The following is a 10,799-nucleotide window of genomic DNA, read 5'->3' on the forward strand; positions in this document are numbered from 1 at the left end:
GAACACTCCCAAACCCATTCTATGAAGCCACCATCACCCTGATACCAAAACCAGACAAAGATGTCACAAAGAAAGAGACCTACAGGCTAATATCACTGATGAACATAGATGCAAAACTCCTCAACAAAATACTAGCTAACAGAATTCAATAGCACATTAAACGAACCATACACCATGATCAAGTAAGGTTTATCCCAGGAATGCAAGGATTCTTCAATATACGCAAATCAATCAATGTGATACACCATATTAACAAACTGAAGAATAAAAATCATATGATCATCTCATAGATGCAGAAAAAGCTTTAGACAAAATCCAACACCCATTTATTATAAAAAGCCTGCAGAAAGTAGTTATAGAGGGAACTTTCCTCAACATAATAAAGGCCATATATGACAAACCCACAGCCAACATTGTCCTCAATGGTGAAAAACTGAAAACATTTCCACTAAGATCAGGAACAAGACAAGGTTGCCCAGTCTCACCACCATTACAGTTTTGGAAGTTTTAGCCACAACAAACAGAGAAGAAAAAGAAATAAAAGGAATCCAAATTGGAAAAGAAGAAGTAAAGCTGTCAGTGTTTGCAGATGACATGATATTATACATAGAGAATCTGAAAGATGTTACCAGAAAACTACTAGAGCAATTCAATGAATTTGGTAAAGTAGCAGGATACAAAATTAATGCACAGAAATCTCTTGCAATCCTATACACTAATGATGAAATATCTGAAAGTGAAATTAAGGAGACCCTCCCATTTACCATTGCAACAAAAAGAATAAAATACCTAGGAATAAACCTACCTAAGAAGATGAAAGACCTGTATGCAGAAAACTATGACACTGATGAAAGAAATTAAACATGATACAAACAGATGGAGAGATATACCATGTTGTTTGATTGGAAGAATCAACATTGTGAAAATGACTATACTACCCAAAGCAATCTACAGATTCAATGCAATCTCTATCAAACTACCACTGGCATTTTTCACAGAATTAGAACAAAAAATTTCACAATCTGTATGGAAACACAACAGACCCCGAATAGCCAAAGAAATCTTGAGAAAGAAAAACGGAGCTGGAAGAAACAGGTTCCCTGACTTCAGACTATACTACAAAGCTACAGTAATCAAGACAGTATGGTACTGTCACAAAAACACCAATATAGATCAATGGAACAGGATAGAAAGCCCAGAGATAACCCCATGCACATATGGTCACCTTATCTTTGATAAAGGAGGTAAGAATATACAATGGAGAAAAGACAGCCTCTTCAATAAGTGGTGCTGGGAAAACTGGACAGCTACATGTAAAAGAATGAAATTAGAATACTCCCTAACACCATATACAAAAATAAACTCAAAATGGATTAAAGACCTAAATGTAAGGGCAGACACTATAAAACTCTTAGAGGAAAACACAGGCAGAACACTCTGTGACATAAATCACAGCAGGTCCTTTTTGACCCACCTCCTAGAGAAATGGAAATAAAAACAAAAATAAACAAATGGGACCTAATGAAGCTTAAAAGCTTTTGCACAGCAATGGAAACCATAAACAAGAATAAAGACAACCCTCAGAATGGGAGAAAATATTTGCAAATGAAGCAACTGACAAAGGATTAATCTCCAAAATTTACAAGCCACTCATGCAGCTCAGTATCAAAAAACAACAACCCAATCCAACAATGGGCAGAAGACCTAAATAGACATTTCTCCAAAGAAGACATACAGATTGCCAAAAACACCTGAAAGAATGCTCAACATCATTAATCATTAGAGAAATGCAAATCAAAACTACAATGAGATATCATCTCACACCAGTCAGAATGGCCATCGTCAAAAAATCTACAAACAATAAATGCTGGAGAAGCTGTGGAGAAAACGGAACCCTCTTGCACTGTTGGTGGGAATGTAAATTGATACAGCCACTATGGAGGACAGTATGGAGGTTCCTTAAAAAACTAAAAATAGAACTACCATATGAGCCAGCAATCCCACTACAGGGCATATACCCTGAGAAAACCATAATTCAAAAAGAGTCATGTACCACAGTGTTCATTGCAGCTCTATTTCCAATAGCCAGGACATGGAAGCAACCTAATGTCCATTGACAGATGAGTGGATAAAGAAGATGTGGCACATATATACAATGGAATATTACTCAGCCATAAAAAAATGAAATTGATTTATTTGTAGTGAGGTGGATGGACCTAGAGTCTGTCATACAGAGTGAAGTAAGTCAGAAAGAGAAAAATAAATACTGTACACTAACACATATATATGGAATCTAAAAAAAAATGGTCATGAAGAACCTAGGGGCAGGATGGGAAGAAAGTCGCAGAACTACTAGAGAATGGACTTGAGGACATGGGGAGGGGGAAGGGTAAACTGGGACAAAGTGAGGAAGTGACACTGACATATATACACTACCAAATGTAAAATAGATAGTTAGTGAGAAACAGCTGCATAGCACAGGGAGATCAGCTCCGTGCTTTGTGACCACCTAGAAGGGTGGGAAATGGAGGGTGGGAGGGAGGGAGAAGCAAGAGGGAAGAGATATTGGGATATGTGTATGTGTATAGCTGATTCACTTTGTTATAAAGCAGAAAGTAACACACCATTGTAAAGCAATCATACTCCAATAAAGATGTTAAAAAAAAAAGAAAAGGCATTAAAACCAAAAGAAAATATTAAGTGATTGATCAGAATATTAGATCTCAGCATTAATAGATATAAGGATTTGTTTTCCTAATTGTGACACTAATTGTAGTTGTCTGAAAAATGACTATCACAGGAACATAAAACTTAATAGACTTTCTCTCAGCATTACCTTCATTGGCTAAAATCATAGAATCTTAGAATTGGAAGACACCTTAAAGTTACCTAATTCAATGTGTGAATGTTTTTATTGGATAGTTTAAGTGATTCTGTCAGCTTATGCTGAGCTAACACAAAGGAAAGTGACAACTGGAAAGACGTCACACAAATAGCTCGACTTTGGAGAACAGCTATCGTGCCCTGAATAAAAGATGTCCTTTTAAGCTTTGACCCCTTCTGAGAGCACAGAGAGAAAATTCGATAAAAAATTCACATCTCCTTGTATTACTGTCAGAAGGATACTTTTGTCCCTTGATAATTTAACCCAACCTGAAGCTTATTTGTATTGTATTTGGTTTTCTTCTTTCTCTTGGAAATAACATATCCCAAAGCAAAAGCAGAAAAAAACATCAAAAAACATAGTAGCAACTGCATAGAGGAACATAGGATATCACAACACCCCAAACACCCCGCTTTTTGCTTGTTCCTCACAGGATTATACACAACTCTTGGATGTCAAAAGTGCCCAACAGAAGCTCGAGGACTTTAGGGAAGCAATCTCACTTAAAGACACCAGGGAAGATTCCACATATAATAACTCACACGTTCATGTTTATATTTCACAAGTAATTTAATGATGGTGATGAATTGTCTCTGCCAGACAACGTTCTAAGTACTCTTCAGTATGAACCCATTAATCCTCCTAACACTCATATGAGAGCAGTGTTATTACTTATTTCCATTTTACAGATGGGGAAACTAAAGCAAAGGAGATCAGGAACTTGATAAGGTCAGACGATTCAGATGCTGTCTTACATAACTTTTATTCGCATATGAGCAGAGAGAATCTCTCTTCTTTGAACTTATATCACAGCAATAATGTTGTTCCTTTGATTCATTGGCTACTTATTTCTCTCTTTTAGTTGTTTAAACATCCATTTCTTAAATAGTGGGGTTGTTCTACGGGCGAGAGATTGTGCCTGGAGTCTCTTCTGTCTCTAAGCAGATAGATATCTGTCAAAGGCTATAGCTCTCTCAAACAATAAGGGATAGGCAAGAATTTCTACCATTTATCTAATCACAATATTTCAGGAACAGTGTGTAGGTCCTATACTTAAATATTGTTTCTCATCTGAATATTCCTATAGCCCTGTGCATTAGGTGGTGTCATTCTCTTTTTATAGATGATAAAAACAAGACTTAAAAAATAATCAGTGTGGTCTAAGTCACTTCGTATGGTTAGTAAGCAGATTTGGTATCTGGCTCCAGTTCCCAAGTCTATAACCACGTTGACTCTAGTTAATGAGCCAGATAGAGTTCTGTTTAGAAGAGAGTTGAAGCATATGCTGTTTATATGTAGCAGAAATAATCCACTCTGACTCTGGAGGAGCTAGTCTTGGAGAAACAGGACTTTGATTCTGGCACTGTGAGTTAGCAATGCCAGATTGCTAACTGGCAATCTAGATGGACTAGATTTGCATTTATACACACAAGAGCCTCTGCCTTTGCTTCAATCTATTGATATTCTTGTGTCCATGAATGTAAGATGTCCATGGGTGGAGAAAAATTGGGTTGTGGTCTATTCTTAGGATAAATCTCATTTTCCCACTTTTGCCCCTCACTTGTTGTATAACCAACTTAATCTAATATCCCTCATCCATCCTATGAGCTTAAATTTTACTAAAATTTTAAGTAATATTTGTGGACATCTGAAGAATTTCTAAAGGATTTTGACATCACCTGGCATAATGCTTAATACAACCACCTAAAGCTATAGTTCTTTATATCAGACAACATACACACAAATGTCCTAGAAGTGTTATAGCCTCTTTTCTCTAATATTTTCTCAGATATAATATTTTATTTCTACTTAGAGACTCAGTACCCAAGGCTTCCATTGGGGGCCAGTCACCTAGGCAGCCTTTGTCTAGCACATGCCAAACTTTCAGATGTCCAGAAACAAAGCAGGTGTCCAGCTTAATCCACATTATTTATATAAACATTTCAGACACAGTTCTGGGAATGGTGGGAAATCCTCTCCAAATCCAAAGTCTCAGGTATGCCAAGGGCCAACCTTGCAAGTTGGTCTAAATTGCCATCCTGTTTAAAAATAGTAGCAGTCTCGGACCTGCTGTGTTTACTGTTTCTGCACACCTTGCTGGCTTGAAAGTAACGTTACTTCCGGCCCCTGTGACTCACTCACTGGCCCAAACAGAATCTAGACAGAGAAACTGAAATTTGTTTGGAAAGAAGGGAGAAGATAAACAGGCTTCACAAAGGAACATCTGGAGGTGATAATTACTGTGCTACTTCCCCAGGGAGAGGCTTGAGCCTCCAGTAAGCTACTGCCACTTCACAAGGCCTTTATAGCTAGAGCTATACCTAATGATGACAGCTGAAAAGTGAGGGACACTGACCTTTCTCAAGTGCATTTGTGCTTGGAAGTAATAATTAACTATAAAAGATTCAGATCACCGTGCTAATGTCATTTGGCATGAAATCACCCTTCTCTTATTAGGATCTGAATGATAGTCATTTTTTCAGTCCTCAGGAGAGACACTGGGTAACTTGGTTTGCTTCCTGGCTTCACTGTTCCAGGGCAGCTTAAGCTCTTAGATCAGCAAGGATAAATTCCAAATGGCAAACCACAGACCCTCGGCTTAGAGATAATATGAGCTAGTTTAGTTCTTCATGATGATATGATAATACTCCTTCTCAGGGGTATGAAATGGAAATCAGTTCCCGTGTAAAATACCAAGAGGGAGGAAACCATGGAACCGGAAAATAAGTTTGGCTCTTTGAAGTTAAATTTTGCTCTTTTTCTATAAACCCTAAATCTGTATTTTCATGAAGCTTGGATTAGGAATCAGTGGGGAAAGGTAAAGGCAAAAGAATGCCTGCGATTACCACTGTGACAGTTCTCCATTTTTCCCTGGAGGCCAGTGCAGAAGAAGAGGAAAATGGGTGACAATTTGCTAATTGTCCTGAAGTGTTTCAGAAGGGTCTGATTTTATGCTAAGGAACACAATTAAATTCCTGGAAATACTCTCTCCAATACAAGAGCTTCTCCCTAGGGAGCCTAAGAAGGCAAGAGAAAGGATTTAAGAGTGAATTTCTGCAAATTGTTCTTATAATCTCCATTCCTATCTTATAGGCTTTGAAAAAAGCAGAGGATAATTTGGGGAAAAATGAGAACATGCATCTGTAGACAGTTTCTCAAATACTTTATAGAGACTTTAACCTTGCTCTTTTAAATAAGATTCTGATTTACATTCAACATCCCTTGTTTTCTTTGTCTTTCATCTCAAGCAATAAGAAAATAAACATACTATTTTAAAAAGCTCTAACACAATATCCAAAATTTGCATGCTCATCTATTCATCTAAAGTCTAAAATATTAAAGGAGTGCTTGTTCATTAAAAATGTTAGAGGAATTTTATGTTTACATTGTTTTGTGATTTTTAAAGATGGAATTCGTGCAAAGGATTGATATCCACGTGACTACGCATGTGCTTCTCATCTCACAGCTGCTGCAATTTTTCTTCTGATCCTGACACCATTGTGGGTGCTTCCCTTAGACTTACTTTCATGTTCTCAATAATGTCTCTCCTTCAAAAGAAATATTTCATAGCTGGTGACTGCACTAGGTACCCTTGATGTATAACATCATTCTACTGCAAAATCTAAGAAAAACATTTTCACCTGGCTTAATTTTTACAAAGACATAATAAAAAAGTATTTTCAATTTGATTCAAGATTTATATAATTATTCATTTTATAACTGTTCCTGTCAATGCCAAAAGTAAAGCTGGAAGTGAGGAGAAATATGGATTCAGGTTACTTCAGATTAATTCGTGGCATTGAAACGCGTGTACGAAACTAAGTGATTTAGACAGCCCTAGTTTTAGAACAGCTAAACAAAGAATGTTGAAAAACCAAGAGAGACAGCTGGGTGACAGTGCAAACTAAAGCATTATGTACAGGCTTTGACCAGACATGAACTAAGTCCGGATCAGACTATATCTATAGAAGCTAAATCTTCAGGTTGAAAATGTTTGTGAGGTGCCAGCTCTCTAGACGTTCTTTTACCAGCCATGCCTCCTACTGGGGATCTGAAGATTCGATTTTGTGTCATACTTTGTCCAAACTTAGGCTCAATCCAAGATTCTCGAACCTCCTTTCTTACTCTGTATTGGCAGGTTATTACATTTTTCTCCTCTTAGAAATGAAAGTCAAAGACTGACAAGTTTAGGCTCAGTGTAAGACAGAAAAAGTTCTTATGTCAGCAAGTGTTCTTGAGAGAATTGAATCGTGTTCCTTAATTTAAAATGAAAAGTGGTTCATTTTGTACTGATCAATGCAACCTAGCAAGAAAATTGTTATTAGTTTTAATTATGTCATTTTTCTTATGAAAGATCAAGAAGGTAATCCAATAGTAATTCAATCACTTCTTCCCCTGACCCCTGAGCAATTAGCCTTTTTCTGGCTGGGTTTTAGAAAGATATAAGCCAGTAAGAGTCAACCTCTAATCCTACAGTATTTCCCTGGGAGAAGCCCATTAAGTGAAGGCCTATTTCAAATAGATGGGAACTGGGGAGGGACCTAGGGGAAGGGCCGCCCTCAGAACTACTACATAATTTGTGAGGCTCAGTGCAAAATGAAAACACAGAGCATCTTGTTCAAAAGTGTTAAGCATTTTAAAACAGGGACGGCAGATCCCTAAACCAAGTGTGGGGCTCTCCTGAGGGTGGGTCCTTTTGTGTCTGTACAGACTGCACACCCCTGTTTATACAGTATCTGGACACATTATCTGAAACCAATCTTCCTACAGTTTAGGGTCTGTCATAGGGTCTGGCTCTGCGTGTAAAATTTCCTTCTCCACTATGGAGATCTCTTTCTCAGAGTCCTCCAAGGCCTCTTCTGTAATCTGGTTGTTATCGAATAAGAAAGCCACTTAACCAAACATTGAATGTGTGTCTGTATGTTTCAAGCCTAGTTTCAAACAAAATCCAGATCTTTGTCCTTTTCCCATTGTAGGAGCCTCTCCACCTTCTATGTAATTCACAAATGCCAAGTGGATACACAGGGAAGGGGGCAGAACACAGATCAGGATTATTGAAGACCTCAGGCACTAACTCCTCTCAACAGACAGCTCCCGCCTCCCCACTCTCCCCTGCATTCCTAGATATGCCACACAAGAAGCCTTGACACAAATCTGGCACTTCTACAGCAAACTTGCTGGTGAGACACAGGAACCTAATCGGTTTGCATACAATGACTAAAGCAAATATTGCACTGATTCTGTTTTGTCAGTATTTTTGTGCCAAGGAGTTGTGCTTCCGCCCAGCCTTTCCACTCCCTCCTATCAAGGATATAAATCCTTTTCCACTCCCTTTTCTGCGTAATTACTTAGGCCTTAATTTGTTAAGAATTCAACATATACATTCACATGCAAATTTTAAGTGCCTCTCATTGCGGTGACCAGAAGCCAAATTCACGTCTCAGATAACCCAATTGAACTTGGTGTTCAGCCCACAACCCTGGCTCTACTTGAACCTCAGGGTGTTTCAGAATAACCCCACACTGAGTCATAAATGAGTAATTCAGTATTGCCAACACCTCTTCCTTTCAAAAACCCAGTCAAGTCAGGACTTATGAATTCGACTTGACACACTGATAAAGATTTTAGGGAAAAAATACTGAGCAGGGCAATGGGAGCTTTTCTCAGCTCAGGTTAAACCAGCTTCATCTCAGAAGAATACTGGCAATCAAATTTGTGCTCGCCTTTCTTAAAAATGTAATTAGAATGCAGAGGGAAGTATAATAAAAGGGATGGGGATTATTTATAAAAGTTTTAGAGTAAATCTTTCTGGGTCAGGAGATTTGCCCAGTGGCAAGAACTTAATACATAAGCATAGCTCTTTAGAGAGCTCCCGCTCCAGGGAATTTTTCCCGCCCCCCAACCAGTGGGAGCTTGAGGAAATGAAAAATTTCAAAGAGATGTTAGAAGTGGATGGGCAAAATCCAATTTGATCTTCACTGTAATGGTATTATACCACTTTTGCATTAAAGAATAATATCCATAATGTCAAGATTATGCCAAGTACTCTATAGAAGGCGGCAAACCTTGAGGCAGTCATCGCCGACTTGCTTGCAACTGTGCTCGGAACCACGCATACAGATACTCCAAGAAGCGCAGTGTCAGCAAAGCTCTGGGGCTGGCAGTTTGGAAAAGTAGGCAGCTTTGTCCCACCTCAAAAATACAGAAACCACTTATATATGCGAGAAAAAATGTAGTTTAGAAGTTGAAGACTAAAAGTATGAAATAATCATTAATTTAGCTTCCTTGATCGAAAAAATATATATGTATATTGCATGTATATATGTGCATATATATATACATGTATATATTTTTCAGTGTAGTGTGTATATTTTATGAGAGAAGTCATATAGAGAGTTACTGAAAAAGTAAATAGACTTGCAGACATAGAAAACAGACTTGTTTTATGGTTACTAAAGGGGAAGGGGGGGCGGATAAATTAGGAGTTTGGGATTAACATATACATACCGCTATACATAAAATAAGTAACTAACAAGGACCTACTGTGTAGCACAGGGAACTATCCCTATCATGATATCCTGATCATTATAGGTTATCTTCCAGTAACCTATAACGGAAAAGAATCTGAAAAAGAATATATATATATATGTATGTATATATATAATTGAATCACTTTGCTGTGCACCTGAAACTAACACAATATTGTAAATCAACTATACTTCAATAAATATTTTAAAAAAATAGAGTTACTGAAAATGTGCAGATGTCCAGCAGAGCATCCACATGTGAACCCCAAATTTCACTTTTGTACCGTTTCATGCTGCTCCTATCCTTATATCCTTGCTTCTATCTATAGAGAAAGATCAGAGACCTAACTGGAAGTAGCAGTTACATTTTATCTCACATGTCAAATTTTTATAGCGGCTTCCCGGCTTCTGTGTCTGAGATCATCAGGAAAGATTACACTGACTAATTAGTGATGTCTCTCATGGCACACAGGGAAAGCTTTACTATAAATTTTTCATCTCTGTTCTGGACTTAACCAAGTTCAGGGCAGATGGAAGGGGTGTGGTGATCCTGGAAGTATATGATTTCCCTTCAAGAGTGATCCAGTGGCCACACATCTGGGATTCACTGAAGTGTTCTCACTTAGGTCCTGAGTTACCTGGCTTCTCTCAGCTAATGAATGAGCATGGCTGGGGTACTAGAGCCAGATAGTTTCTACTTGATATGGGACTCTTCTAAGCAACAAACGTTGCCCTGAGGCTCCTCATTGGCCTGACCTAGACTTTCTTGGAGATGCACCGCAGTCTGAGACTTTCCTTACCCAGTCCTTCTTTTTCTTCCTCCTTTGACAAGCGTCATACCTAAGTGTCATCCGAGGGCTCTCTCTGCCCACTTCTGTCTCTCTCTCTCCCCTTCAGCCTTCACAGGAATTGTCCCAGTTGATATCCTGCACTTCTAATTCTGTCTACAGCATCTTATTCTCAGAAAACAAGAATTGACACACTTGGGATAAAAATTAACCCTACACTTGGCCGAGTAGCTAAGTGTAAAATTTATTCCCTCCTCCCTTCCCCATTTCAATAAAATTTAAGTAATATTGATATCAACTGATGTATAGTTTAGCACAGAGGCTCCTTTATACAAAACTTTCATGGAAACAAACAAAACTATGTGCTCAAGCAATAATGCTTCATCAGTGCACACCACTAATAGTCCAATAGTGTGGGATGACTTTGGGCTTAAGGACCATGGATTTGTGTACATCTCATCCAACCTGATTGTTTGTGAGTGGTGAAGCTTCTTCAATGATTAGACTGAGTGCAGAAAAAGGAAACAGGATCTATCTTTCACTCCCAGTTAGTTCCTGACATTAAGCTTGGAATTTTACCTGTATTTATTGTGACAGAAA

This window comes from Phocoena sinus, chromosome 5, assembly GCF_008692025.1.
Source record: "Phocoena sinus isolate mPhoSin1 chromosome 5, mPhoSin1.pri, whole genome shotgun sequence".
Classification (NCBI taxonomy): domain Eukaryota; kingdom Metazoa; phylum Chordata; class Mammalia; order Artiodactyla; family Phocoenidae; genus Phocoena; species Phocoena sinus.